This window comes from Orycteropus afer, unplaced genomic scaffold (assembly GCF_000298275.1).
Source record: "Orycteropus afer afer isolate SDZICR_OR568_19922 unplaced genomic scaffold, OryAfe1.0 scaffold00714, whole genome shotgun sequence".
Lineage (NCBI taxonomy): Eukaryota > Metazoa > Chordata > Mammalia > Tubulidentata > Orycteropodidae > Orycteropus > Orycteropus afer.
The window spans coordinates 671,168-677,697 of NW_006922301.1; positions in this window are offsets into that span (position 1 = coordinate 671,168).

Consider the following 6,530-nt stretch of genomic DNA (forward strand, 5'->3'; position numbering starts at 1 on the left):
TATATATATATATAAATCAAGCTCCACAAGTATGTGTAAACATACATTTGTGCACACACACACACATTTAAAACATCATTAATTCTCAAGCTTTTTCTCTTTTGCTCCAATGCTCAGTTTCATTTTTCTGTTAGCTGGTATATGTGTTTTGCCTTACGGGCTTTTGAAGTTCTAAATTTAGATCCAAACCTAAGTTAGCAATAAAAGAAAGAGGCTAACAGATCTGTAACATAACATGGTGTTTACCAGGTTTCTTCTTTGAACTAAGTGTATATGTTATGTACATGAAATAAAGTGGTTGGTTTCAAGAACTACTGGCCACTATCATGTGCACTGAGATTTTATTAAACCTGGTGTTTACTGTCTAAAATATCCACTGCTGTTTAGTCAACTCCAACTCATAGCAACTCAGTAGGACAGAGTAGAAGTGTCCCATAGAGTTTCCAAGACTGTAAATCTTTATGGAAGCAGACTGCCTCATCTCCCTCCTGCAGAGTAGAACATGGTTTTGAACTGCTGAACTTTTCATTAGCAGTAGAATCCCTTAATCACTGCACCTGTTGAATACTTTCATTTTTAGTTTGCTCCCTTGGAAATCACAGTGCTTACTCTGCACTGTGGTACAGTGTTACCAAGTCGACTCAGTTCCCGATCATTCCCACATGAAACAGGATGACTTGAGAAGCAGATAACAAAGTCTTGGATCACTACTGATAAGCTGTTGTCATGAGCTATGTAGCAATTGTCACACCCTTAAACTGGGTGGGCAAGCAGAGGTACTACCTGTCATCTTGATAAAGTGCTTACCGACCTAATGGGGCAGAATTTAAAAACAGGCAAACAAAACAGTGTCATCAGCAGACTGGAATCATTTTGTCCCAAGAAGCACAGAAGAAAGGTCCAAAGGAGCCCAATCATGTTGACATCCCAGTGCATGTGAGAGCTGTTTTTTAAGGATATTCTATATTTTTCCTTTTTTGGCAAAGATTCAAAAAACAATGTTGTTCTTATGTGCGGTCGAGTCATTTGCAACTCATAGCAACAGGCATGACAGAATAGAATGGTACCACAGGGCTTTCTGAGCTGTCATCTTTACAGAAACAGTCTCTAGGACTTTCTTCTGCAGAGCTGCTGGGTAGATCTGAAGTGCCAGCCTTCTGGATAGCAGACAAGTCTTTAACCATGCCACCACCAGCACTCCTTCCATGACTTTGAGGATCATGGAATAAACTTGGTGATCTCTGCACTCCAGGTTTCTAGGCCAGTACGTGATCTTAAAACAATGCAAATACATGGGGGAGTGCCAACTGCCAGGCAAGAAAGAACATCCAAGACTCACTGGGTTAAGGTAGAAGACACCATACCAGCATACCAGTGACCACACCAGCATACCAGCAATCACTCCAAGGATCTACCTTCAGCACCTGAATTTATCAGTAACTTGGGTTGGCTGGGTGCAAGCGGGCACTTCCAGCACCGCTGAAACCTGAGCAGAAAGTCACTTGGTGTTGCAAGAGGGCAGTTCTGGGGAGCTCCTCCCACAGTGGATCATTGAAGAGGCTTGGATCAGGTTTTTGGCACAGAGAAGCCCACACTTGACTTTGTCAATAATATCGGGACCACCGGGTACGAGCAGGCACTACCTTGACTCCAGCGCCACTGAAACCAAGTGGATTTTTGGTGTCGCAAATGGGCAGGCCCAGAGAGGAACTCCCACAGTGGATTGCATTGTGGGCTAGCAACATAAGTGCATGGGCCCTAGGAGGAAATCCTGCCATGGATCACAGAGCCAGGCAGTTATCTTGGGTCTGCTTTTTGGCATCAAGGGGCCTTGGGAGCGGGGCTCTGCATGTGTCTGAGCCTGGTGGAAAATGGCAACTGCTTAACAACTGAAATCTTTGCTGAACTTGAGCTGTGAGCCTGTGACTAACAGTGCAATGCCATCATTAACAGTCTACTCAAAGCCCTAGAAACCACCCCTAACAACAAGGAGCTTTCCTTTTTTCTCTCTTCTGCTCCCACCTTCTCTGCCAATACCCTCACTCAACCAATAGAAGAAATCACATTCAGCCACCATAATACCTCCCAGTTAGAATTCTAAACCATCTTTAAAACTGCAGAGCAACCCAGCACACCTGAATTATTTAACAACTAAAAAAATAAAATACACCAGCTCCACCTTTTCAAAATATTAAATCATGAAACCAAGACAAAACAAATCAATGCATAACCAACAGTTAAAGACAACCTCAAAATGTCTAGGAAGCAACAGGCAACCTCAAATCAAACAAAAAACAGGACAAGGCATTAGAAGCAAAACCACAAACACAGGTCTCATAAACATAGAGGAAGATGAAGCAGTAGAATTATCTGAGAAGGAATTTAGATGACGTTTATAGAGTTTTACAAGAGCCTAAGGAAACCCCAAACAGAAGCAAGGAGAACACGAACACTTCCCTGGAAAAACTCAGGAAAATTATTCAAGAACAAGTAAGATTAATGCACGATCAGAACTCTTACAAAAACAGCAGTTAGAAATCCAGAAGACGAAATCCAAAATTACAGAATTACACAATACAGTGGAAGCACAAAAGAGTAAGATATAATTGGCTGAAGAACGCATATCCCAAGTAGAAGACAAATCCCTGGACACCAATCTGTATGAAGAAAAATCAGAACAAAGATTTAAGAGAAATGAGGAGAAACTAAGAGTTATATGGGATAACATGAAAAGAAACAACATAAGACTCACTGGAATTCCAGAACAAGAAGAGGTGAAAATTGTGGAAGACCTTCTAAGGGAAAACTTCCCCCATATCATGAAGGAAGAAAAGATATTTGTCCAAGAAGCTAATAGAACCCCACACAAGGTAGATCTCCAGAGAAAAACACCAAGACATATTATAAACAAACTCTCCAAAACCAAAGACAAAGAAAAAATTTTGAGAGCTACCCAGAGCAAAAGAAATATTACTTATAATAACCAAACAGTTAGTCTGAGCTCTGATTACTCATCAGAAACCAGAAGGCAATGGGATGACATATATGAAACACTGAAGGAAAAAACTTCCAAACAAGAATCCTTTATCCAACCAAATTATCCACCAAATATGAGGGTGAAATCAAGGCATTCCCAGACAAACAGAAATTAAGGGATTTTGTGACTACCAGACCAACCCTACAAGAAATGCTCAGGGAAGTCCTTCCAATAGGGAACCTGAAACACAGATCAACAAAATCAGGATGCATGACATCAACACTAAAACCAAATCAGAAATAGAAACTCAAAATAAGAACATAAAAACTAAAAAACAAGGAAATCAATCACCACACTACAACACCAACTAACTTAGAGGGAATGAAACACCCAGGTACAAACTTCTAAAGGGAGAGGAAAACAGGGCAATGTCTTCGCAGAACACACTGTTCTAAAAATTTAGAGACAAGAATGTACTCCAAGGTAACCACTGAGAAAATTAACAATCCCCCTAAGCAAACCCAGAAGGAAGGAAAACATATGGGTATAATAAGCACAAAACCAACAATAAAGAAGAAAATAGAGGAAACACTTCACAGAAAAATGAACTCAGCACAGAAAAGTATATGGACCAAGTAAGCTCCAACAACATGACAATAAAACACAATAGAATGACAGCAATCGATTCATACCTATCACTAATTACACTCAATGTGAATGGACTCAATGCACCTATCAAGAGAAAAAGAGTGGCAGACTGGATAAGAAAAGAAGACCCATCGATATACTGCCTACAAGAGACCCACCTTAGACACAAAGATAAAAACAAATTAAGAGTTAAAGGGTGGAAAAAAATATACCAAGCCAATGGTAATCCAAAAAGAGCATGAGTGACAATATTAATTTCTGATAAAATAGACATCAAGGTGAAAAACATCATAAGAGACAAAGAAGGACATTATATGATGTTTAAAGGGTCAATTGATAAAGAAGAGGTTATGATAATAAATATTTATGGACCCAATGAAAGTGCTTCAAAATACATGAGGCAAATATTAACTGTATTAAAAGGCACAATAGATAACTCTACAATAGTAGTAGGAGACTTTAGCACACCACTTTCAAAGAGGGACCGGTCAACCAGAAAAAAACTCAACAAAGATACACAAGAACTCAAATACAATCAACCAACTCAAACTCACAGACAGATACAGAGCATTTCACCCAACCAAAACACAATTCACATTCTTCTCCAGTGCACATGGATCCTTCTCCAGAATATACCATATGTCACAACATAAAACAAGCCTCAATAAATTCAAAATCATTTAAATATTACAAAGCATCTTCTTGGACCACAGTGCTATAAAATTAGATATTAATAAGCAGGAAGATCAAGGAAAAAATATCAAACGTGGAAGTTGAACAATTCACTGCTCCGAAACTACTGGGTAATATAACAAATAAAACCTGGAATAATAATAATAATAAAAAAAAAACATTAGAAACAAATGAGATGAAGATACATCATATCAAAACCCTTGGGGCACAGCAAAAGCAGTACTCAGAGGACAGTTTGTAGCAATAGGTGTATACATCAAAAAAGAGGAAAGAAATAAAATCAGCACTCTAACTCATCAACCCCAACAACTAGAAATAGAACAACAAAAGAATTCTACAGTATCTAGAAGTAAAGAAATATTAAAGATCAGAGCAGAAATAAATGAAACAGAAAACAAAACAAAACAAAAAAATCACAGAGAAAATCAACCAAACAAAAAGCTATTTCTAAGAAAAGATTAATAAAATCAATAAACCCTTGGCAGGTCTAACAAAAGGAAAGAAAGAAAAGATTCAAATCACAAGAACTGTAAACAAAAAGGGTGTCATCACTGGGAAGAGATAACTAACTATGGGGAGGAAATGGGAGGGGAGCTGTTGCACTGTGATAAACTGGGATCAATGACATGAGACAAAGTATATGTGAACTGCTGTATGGAAAGTGAATTTGTTCTGTAAATCTTCACCCAAATGACAATTAAAAAAAGAAAAAAGGGTGCCATCACAACAGAACCAACTGAGATTAAAAAAGATACCGACAGAATATTATGAAGAACTGTACTCCAACAGATTTTAGAAACTAGAAGAGATGGACAAGTTTCTAGAAACACAAGACCTACCTAAACTATCTCACTCAGAGACAGAATACATGAACAGACCTGTAACAAAAGAAGAAATTGAACAGGCCATAAAAACACTTCCCACAAAAAAAGTCCTGGTCCTGGTGGCTTCACTGGAGAATTTTATCAAATATTCAGACAACAGGTGACACCTATGCTTCTCAAGCTATTCCAGAACATAGAAAAAGATGGAATACTCCCAAACTCATTTTATGAAGCAAGCATAACACTAATACCAAAGCCAGGGAAAGACAACACTAGAAAGGAAAATTATAGACCAATATCCATCATTAAGGGAGCTCTGGTAGCATAGTGCCTAAGACACTTGACTGATAACCCAAAGGCTGGCAGTTCAAACCCACCAGCCACTCCTCAGAAGGAAGGATGGGCAATCCTACTTCCTTAGTGATAGTGCCTCGGAAACCCAAGGAGTGGTCGCTATGAGTCAGGGCCGACTTGATGGCAAACAACAACAACAACAACAACAACAACATCCCTCATTAACATAGATGTAAAAATCTTTAACAAAATCCTAGCCAACAGAATCCAACAATATATCAAAAAATTAATACACCCTGACCAAGTGGGATTCATACCAACTTCACAAATGTGGTTCAACATCAGAAATACAATCAATGCAATCCATCACATAAACAAAACAAAAGAACCATATGATTATAACGATCAAGGAAGAAAAGGCATTGGATGAAATCCAATATCATTCCTGTTCAGAACTCTCAGAAAAATAGGGATAGAAGGGAAATTTCTCAACATATATGCAAAGCCAATGGCCAACATCATTATTAGTGGAGAAAGACTCAAGCATTCCACTTACGAATGGGAACCAGACAAGGATGCTCTCTATCATCACTTCTATTTAACATTGAATTGGGCATCCTGGCCAGGGCAATAAAGCAAGAAAGAGAAATAAAAGGCATACAAATTGGCAAAAAGGAACTAAAACTCTCTATTTGGGGATGATATGATCCTATACATAGAAAACCCAAGGGACTCAATTAAAAATAACTACTGGAACTAATAGAGAGATTTGGTAAAGTGGCAGGATACAAGGTGAACATACAAAAATCAGTTGGATTCGTCTATACCAACAGATTCCTCTGATAAAAAAATAAGTGAAACAATACCATTTATAACAGCTACTAAAAAGATTAAAAATCTAGGAATAAACATCACCAGAGACACAAAAGACCTGTACAAAGAAAACTATAAAGCACTGCTATGAGAGACAACAAGAACACTACCTAAATGAGAGAATATACTTGTTCATGGATAGGTAGACTGAATATTGTGAACATGTCAATACTACCTGTGATAGTTGGAGCTGTGTGTCAACTTGGCTGGACCACAATTCT